At 40.5% G+C, this 7756-nt stretch overlaps 1 pseudogene; it reads left to right on the top strand.

Moving 5' to 3' along the window:
* Positions 1-560: 560 nt before the first annotated feature.
* Positions 561-1363, top strand: LOC102823857 (annotated as a pseudogene).
* Positions 1364-7756: the final 6393 nt, after the last annotated feature.

Below are 7756 nucleotides of genomic sequence, written 5' to 3'. Positions count from 1 at the left end.
TCATCAAGTTGGTACCAACTCATAACGACCCTATGCACAACAGAACAAAACACAGCCTGGTCCTGGGCCAACCTCACTAGTGTTGCCACGCTTAAGTCCATTGATGCGGCCACTTGGCCAATCCATCTCGTTGGGGGTCTTCCTCTTTTTCTCTGATCTTCCACTTATCAAACAGGATATCCTTCTCCAGTGACTGGTCCCTCCTGACAATATGTCCAAAGTTTGAGAGACGAAGTCTGGCCATCCTGGCCTCCAAGGAGCACTCTGGCTGCACTTCTTCCAACATAAATCTGTTGGTTCTTTTGGCAGCCCATGGCACTTTCAATATTCTCCTCCAATACCAGAACTCAAAAGCATCAGTTCTTCTGTGGTCTTCCTTATTTACTATCCAGCTTTAGCAGCATGCATTTGAGGTTATTGAAAATACCATGGCTTGGGTCAGGCACACCTTAGTCCTCAAGCTGATATCTTTGCTTTCAACACTTTAAAAAGGTCTTGTGCAGGAGCGTCCGTCCATCTTGATGCTGTCCCTAGAAGACTCTTCCGTCGAGGTCACAGGGATGCTGAGACTGCCACCTGGACCCTCCCTGGCCACGTTACCCCAGGTGGTACTTTCTGCCACCACAATAGTGGCCCCCTCCTTGAAGAACACAGCCCTCCTAGGTCTAAGGATGTTGCAAGCCACAAGGATGTTTCACACAGGGCAGCCAAGTCTTGCCCCTGTACCACCGCTTCCTGAATATGGAGGGAAAGTTCGGCTTGGGCTGATCCCTGAAGAATTCTTCCAATTCCTTTATCTTAAAACCGATGTCACAGGACTCTATAAGCTCGGAACTGGACTTATCTTGTATTGTCTATCTAAAGAACTATATGTGGTTACCCCAGAAACAATCTCTACCATAGCAACAGTGGTGTTGCTTGTCTATGTAATTTAAAAATATGGTGCCTCTTTTAGACAGTTTGTTGATTAACTCAATGAGCAAAAAATTCCCGCCTAGAAGAGGTGAAGCAGACTTCCATCAAATACATTCAAGTTGTAATTGAACTTGAGAAGGCGCAGCAGGCGCTGGTTGACAAACACCATTACCTCTTTGATGTTCAAAGGAATAATATTGCTGTTGCCTTGGAGGTTACTTACTGGGAATGGCTGCACAGAGGATACAAAGAGGTGAAGAATCGCTTGGATTATCACATCTCTGTGCAGAATATGATGCGTCGAAAAGAACAAGAGCACATGATAAACTGAGTGGAGAAGAATGTGGTGTGGAGCATCTCTGCACAGCAGGAAAAGGAGACAATTGCCAAGTGTATTCAAGATCTAAAGCTGCTTGCAAAGAAAGCTCAAGCACAGTCAGTTATGTAAATGCACCGATCCCAACTGAGACAGCTATAAACAATTGACTAAATGGAAAATAGTCTATGTGATGAAATCATTCTTTGTATACTGCTGTCTATTCAAGTTACAGTTTACCTTAACTAAAAATGACGTTTGAGTTTGGCATATTAAGAGGATAAAACACAATCATTGGCCAGTAAAAAAAAAGAAAAAGGTCTTGTGCAGCAGACTTGCTTAATTCAATAAGTCATTTGATTTCTTGACTGATGCTTCCATTAGTGTTGATAGTTGATCCAAGAAGAATGGAGTCCTTGACAACTTCAATCTTTTCTCCATTGATAAGAAATAGTTACCTCATTTCCTTCCTGTGGTTTTTATTTCCATTCCCCACTCTTTTCCAGCCCTCCTGAACTTTGTTCTTAAGTAAACATTACCATTTTGATCTTGAATGGTTGACCATTTCATGGTGAACATACCTTACTAATGTTGTTGTCCCCACTGTATATCTAATGACCTCTTGACTAAATATTAGGCCACAAGGGTGAGTTCTGCTCCAGATGTTAAGGGTGGCCAAAGGACAGAGTGTCCAGTTCCTTCAGTCTCCTTCTGTGCAGTAAGCACAGTCATTTTTATACAAGGTGCAGTATTTACAGAAGCAAATTGCTAGGTCTTTTTCTTTTTCTTGCAGAGTTACTGTTAACCATCATGCAACCTTGGCTCCTGCAAATAGTGGTGTTGTTGTTGCTATGTGCCGTGGAGTTGGTTCCGACTTATAGTGACCCTGTACAGGGTTTCCGAGGCTGTAAATCTTTACGGGAGCAGAAAGCCTTATCTTTCTCCCATGGAACAGCTGGTAGTTTCAAATTGCTGACCCTGAGGTTCGCAGCCCGATTCGTAACCACTACGCTACCAGACAGTGAATAAAGAGGATCGTAGAAGAATTGATGCCTTTGAGTTGTGGTGTTGGAGGAGAATACTGAGGGTGCCATGGACTGCCAAAAGAACCAATAGATCTGTTTTGGAAGAAGTGCAGCCAGAGTGCTCCTTGGAGGCCAGGATGGCTAAGCTTCGTCTCTCCTACTTTGGACATGTTGTCCGGAGGAAACAGTTGTTGGAGAAGGATGTCATGCTGGGTAGGGTGGAGGGTCAGAGAAAAAGAGGAAGACCTCCAACGAGATGGATCGGCCAGGTGGCATCATTGATGGACTCGGGGGTGGCAGCAGTGGTGAGGTTGGCCCAGGATCGAACATTGTTTCGCTCTGCTGTGCATGGGGTCGCTATGAGTCGGTTCCGACTCGATGGCACCTGACAACGCTACCAGAGCTTCTTCAAATAGTGGTATATGGTGGCTCATTTGCTTTACTTCAGAAGCCTGAATCTATGGTCTCTTCCCTTCATTTTTCAATTTTTGTTTTCTTTTCCTTTAGTTTTCAGAAAACCAAAGGACTTTGCCTTACTATGTGTATATGTCCTGTAAAAGGTCAGAGTGGAATTTGTTACAATGGGGACGAAGATAATAAAAAGGTGTATGTATCTCCTGGTGGGTGTGATTAGAAAATAGAAATGTGTACCCCATTTTCTCTTCACCATTTGTGCAGCTCAGTTTAGGGTGGGTTTGGCTGGTGTTGGCTGATGTCTGTCATTGATTAGGTGGTATAGGAGCTGGTATTGGCACTTGTCCAGTGGGTAGACCTACACGGAGTATGGTTGAGATTGAGCTGTACAGGCACAATTGCTTTTCCATCATCTTTGTGAATCTGCACTATCAGGCTGCCATCTGTCTCTCTCTCCAAAGCTGCTCACAAAAGTTCAAGATGGCCATTGTACATGTGGCTGACAGTATATTCACCAGTTAGTCTCCTGCTTTCACCACCCCTGCTCAGCTTCTTCTTTCAGTAGGTATTCAATTTACTTTTCTCACATTGCCTCAGAATCTCAGGGTTCCAGGATTGTCCTCTGTGTCTATTTCTTTTAGTGTCCCTTATCTTTGTTGTAGAGGGTCTGTATAGTGTATCTGCCTAGTCCGCCATCTTGACAGAAATCTAATTGATAATATTTTTGATCAATAAAGAAGTAAACTGATTAAGGCATGGCTTTAGTGAACTAAACAAAATTAAGACACAGAGAGTGAAAGTGACAGGGAGGTAGATAGGAGTCAGTGTGTTTTCATCCTAATAAAACAATGGAGTAATAGTCACATATCACAGTAGTAGACTTTCATCTACTGATTCCATGAAAAATTCACTTTTCTTTCTCTTCTCTGGGCTCCCATTCTTCCCCTCCCCCCAATATAATGATGAACTAGGTGGTTCAAGAGAACACCTTTAATTGTGTGATTAGAGAGAATTGGAAAAACACAGAAAAGACCAGTCACTTTCTGTGCTGATGGTGGTTATTTGTGGTATCGTAGGAAGGTACAGAGAAGGTATTGATGTGTTGGTGAACTCAAGTCTCTTCCTCTTTTCTCTGTCCTATAAGGCATGAACTATTTCCTTGACTTTTTCTTTCTGATGTTTTTTTGAATCTGATTGCTTATGTCTGGTTCCTGGAAGCATGGTTGGCAGATACCCTCAGGTGCAGCACAGAAAGGGCATCCCTAAGTGGACTAGATGAAGACAGAGTGGAATGAACCTCACCATGGTGTAGTGATACACCAGGCCAGACTTGGAGAGAATTTATGTCCTAGTCAGAGAAAGGAAGTGGCAACATACCCTGGGTCCCCTGGACTCTGACCACTACTGGAAATTTTTATGCATGCTACATTCACTTGCCAATTTACAGGAAAAGTTAAATCTTGAGTGAAATATCTTACAGTAATTCTAGTTTGTTTTTTTCAAGTTTCCCTCCACCTTAACTATCCTGATAATCTTCCCTTGGGCATATGGACCTAAATTGGTGATTTTGTTAAAGAAAGAGCCCCAGGCTCACATTGACTCGCTTGTGGAAAATCATAGTATCACAAACACTGACACTCCCTCGTAGGCAAAAGCACATTTCCTAGTCATATCCCCAAAATAAACGTCTTCTTCTTGTTCTTGTTAAGTGCCTTAAAGTCTGTTACACCTTATAGTAAACCTGTATAGGGTTTCTGATGAGCAGCTGATGGTTTGAATTGTCTACCTTGTAGTCCAGTGCTTATCCCAAAGCACCACACCAGGATCCCTTAAACATGGTCATAGAAATTTAGCAAATCAAGGAAACTCCAAATCAGAGTTCCTTGCAGTATGTGCTGAAATTTAAACCCTACCATCATTCTATTTTGTCATTATCATTGTTTTGTATGATAAACTCACTACAATAAGAATAAACTAATTTTGACATTTCATTTTTCAAGAGTTTTCAAGGAATCCATTCACAGAATAAAAACATCTAGCAAGTTGGAATTATGTAAAATGCCACTTTCTGAGTTACTGGTGCTTTATTTTATGTTTATCAGTAATGATGGTTATGAGGATTGTGAATGAAGATGAGGAGTGGTGGAAAAGATGTAGGGCTTGGGTTCAGAAGCTCTGGCTCAGTTCTTATTCCTGCTGTATTATTACACATAGTGTAACCTCTCTTCAGCTTTCTCTTTAGTAAAAAAAACAAACAAACAAACAAAAAAAACAGAAATAATAAACTCTATTCCAAAATCTGTGAGATTTAAAGGAAAAAATGTAAATGAAAGCACTTAGTATATACAGACAGTCAATAACATTTGAATAAACTATGATTAGTTTTCTTCAATGTGTTGCTCCCTGCATTTGTTGTTGTTGTTATGTGCCATGGAGTCGGTTCTGACTCATAGTGACCCTGTACAGGGTTTCTGAGCCTTTAAATCTTTACAGGAGCAGTAAACCATATTATTGTCTGGTTTTAGCTCACTAATGCCTAGGACACCAATCTTGATGCATTCCATTTCAATTCTGACAACTTCCAATTTTCTTCTATTCATACTTCATACATTCCACATTCTGATTATTACTAGGTGTTTGCAATTGTTTCTATTAATTTGAGTTAGGCTACATCAGCAAATAAGGAGCTCTGGTAGCGTAGTAGTTACAAGTTGGAATACCAACCTCAAAGTCAGCAATTCGAAACTACCAGAATTTCCACAGGAGAAAGATAAGGCTTTTGCTTTCAAGGTTTTACAGCCTCAGAGACCCTATACAAGGTTGCTATGAGTCGGAATAGACTCCAGGGCATATAACCACCACCACTACATCAGCCAATAAAGGTCCTGAAAGCTTAACTTCATTCAAGTCATTAAGGTCAACTCTATTTTGAGGAGATAGCTTTTCTTCAGTTGTATTTTGAGTGCCTTCTAACCTGAGGTGCTCATTTTCTGACACTGTACCTGATGGTATTCTGCCATTATTCATAAGGTTTTCAGTGGCTTACCATTCAGAAGTAGTCTGTCTCTGTCTTTTCCTAGTCTGTCCTATTCTTGAAGATCCACTAAAATCTGTCCACCACGGGTCACCCTGTGACATAGCTTCTACCATCACAGTAGCACCAAGTCACCACACTATGACAAACTGACAGATGAATGGTATTGCATTCATTGTCAAAAACAACATCTCAAGACCTGTCTTAAAGTACAATGATGTGTGTGATAGGATAATATCCATATTCCTATAAGGAAGACCAGTTAGTACCACTATTATTCAAATATATGCACCAAACACTAAAGCCAGTGATGATGAAATGAAAGAATTTTATCTGGTAGTATAGTGGTTACGAATCGGGCTACTAATCTCACAGTCAGCAGTTCAAAAATACCAACTGTTCCACAAGAGAAAGATGAGGCTTTCTGCTCCCGTAAAGATTTACAGCCTTGGAAACCCTGTACAGGATTGCTATGAGTTGGAACAAACTCCACGGCACATAACAACAACAACCACCAACTTCTTCACTCTGAAATTGATCAAATATACAATAAAGATGCATTGATAATTATTGGTGATTGGAATTCAAAACTTGGAAATCGAGAGGAAAATAGATGGAAAATATAGCTTTCATGAGAAATGATGCTGGAGATCACATGATAGAATTTTGCAAATCCAATGACTTATTCATTGCTAATATCTATTTTCAACATTAAAAAAGGTAAATATACACATAGACCTCACCTGATGCCACATACATGGATCAGATTGAATTAACTTGTGAGAAGACACAGTGGAGATGCTCCATATCATCAACCACAACAAGATCAGGGACTGACCGATCTTCTTTTTCAAGTAGAAGTTGAAGAAAATGAAAACAAGTCCATGAGAGCCAAAATATTACTTTGAATATGTTCCACCATCTTAAGAAAAGACTTGATGCATTACTCTCTAATGATCAAAGACCAGAAGAGTTGCAGGAGGACTTCAGAAAACCCTACACGAAGAAAGGAAAAGGTCATTAAAAACACAAAAGAGACCAAAATGAATGTCAGAAGAGATTCTGAAGCTTGCTCTTGAGCATAGAAAAACTGAAGCAAGTGGAAGCAATGTTGAAGTAAAAGAGCTAAATAGAAAATGTCAAAGGACAACTCAAGAAGACAAAGTCAAATATTATAACAAAATGTACAATGACCTGGATTTAGAATATCAAAAGGGAAGAACATGCTCAGCATTTCTCAAGCTGAAAGGGCTAAGGAAAATTTTCAAGCCTCAGGTAGCAATAGTCTATGAGCTCAAGCTCAAAAATTCTATGAATCCTGGTATGGCACTGTAGGATAAGTACTGGACTGGCGACTGCTAGGTCAGTGATTCAAACCCACCATCCACTCTCAGAAACCCTCCACAGAGTCACTATGAGTAAGAACCAATTCAACGGCACACAACAACAACAATGATGAGGAAAATATTGAATGATGTTGGAAACGTCAAAAAAAGAAGGAAGGAATATACAGAGGAGTCACTGTACGTTTTGAACCTTATAATTTGCCAGCAACCTGCAATGTGCAGATGATTCAACCTTGCTTAGTGGAAGCTAAGAATACTTGAAATGCTAGTGAAGATCAAAGACTACAGCCTTCAGTATGGATTGCATCTTAATGTTAAGAAAACAGAAATCATCACAACTAGGTCCGTAAATGACCTGATAAACAGGTATGCCTGATCCAAGTATGGTATTTTCAATTGTCTCATATGCACATGACAGTTGGGCAATTAATAGGAAGACTGCAGAATGATCGATGTGTTTGAACTATGGTGTGGGCAATGAATATTGACATAACATGGATTTCCAGAGAATAAACAAATCTGTCTTGGGAGAGTACAACCAGAAATCTCCTTATAAGTGAGGATGATAAGACTAATACTTCGGACACATGGTCAGAAGGGATCAGTTCATGGAGAAAGACATCATATTTGCTCATGTGGATGGCCAATGTAAAACAGGAAGATCCCCAAGGGGATGGATTGTCACAGTGACAGCAACAATGGGCTC

Source organism: Chrysochloris asiatica, unplaced genomic scaffold (assembly GCF_000296735.1).
Source record: "Chrysochloris asiatica unplaced genomic scaffold, ChrAsi1.0 scaffold00110, whole genome shotgun sequence".
Lineage (NCBI taxonomy): Eukaryota > Metazoa > Chordata > Mammalia > Afrosoricida > Chrysochloridae > Chrysochloris > Chrysochloris asiatica.
The sequence above is the reverse complement of the archived record's forward strand: the minus strand, read 5'-3'. Positions and strand labels throughout refer to the sequence as shown.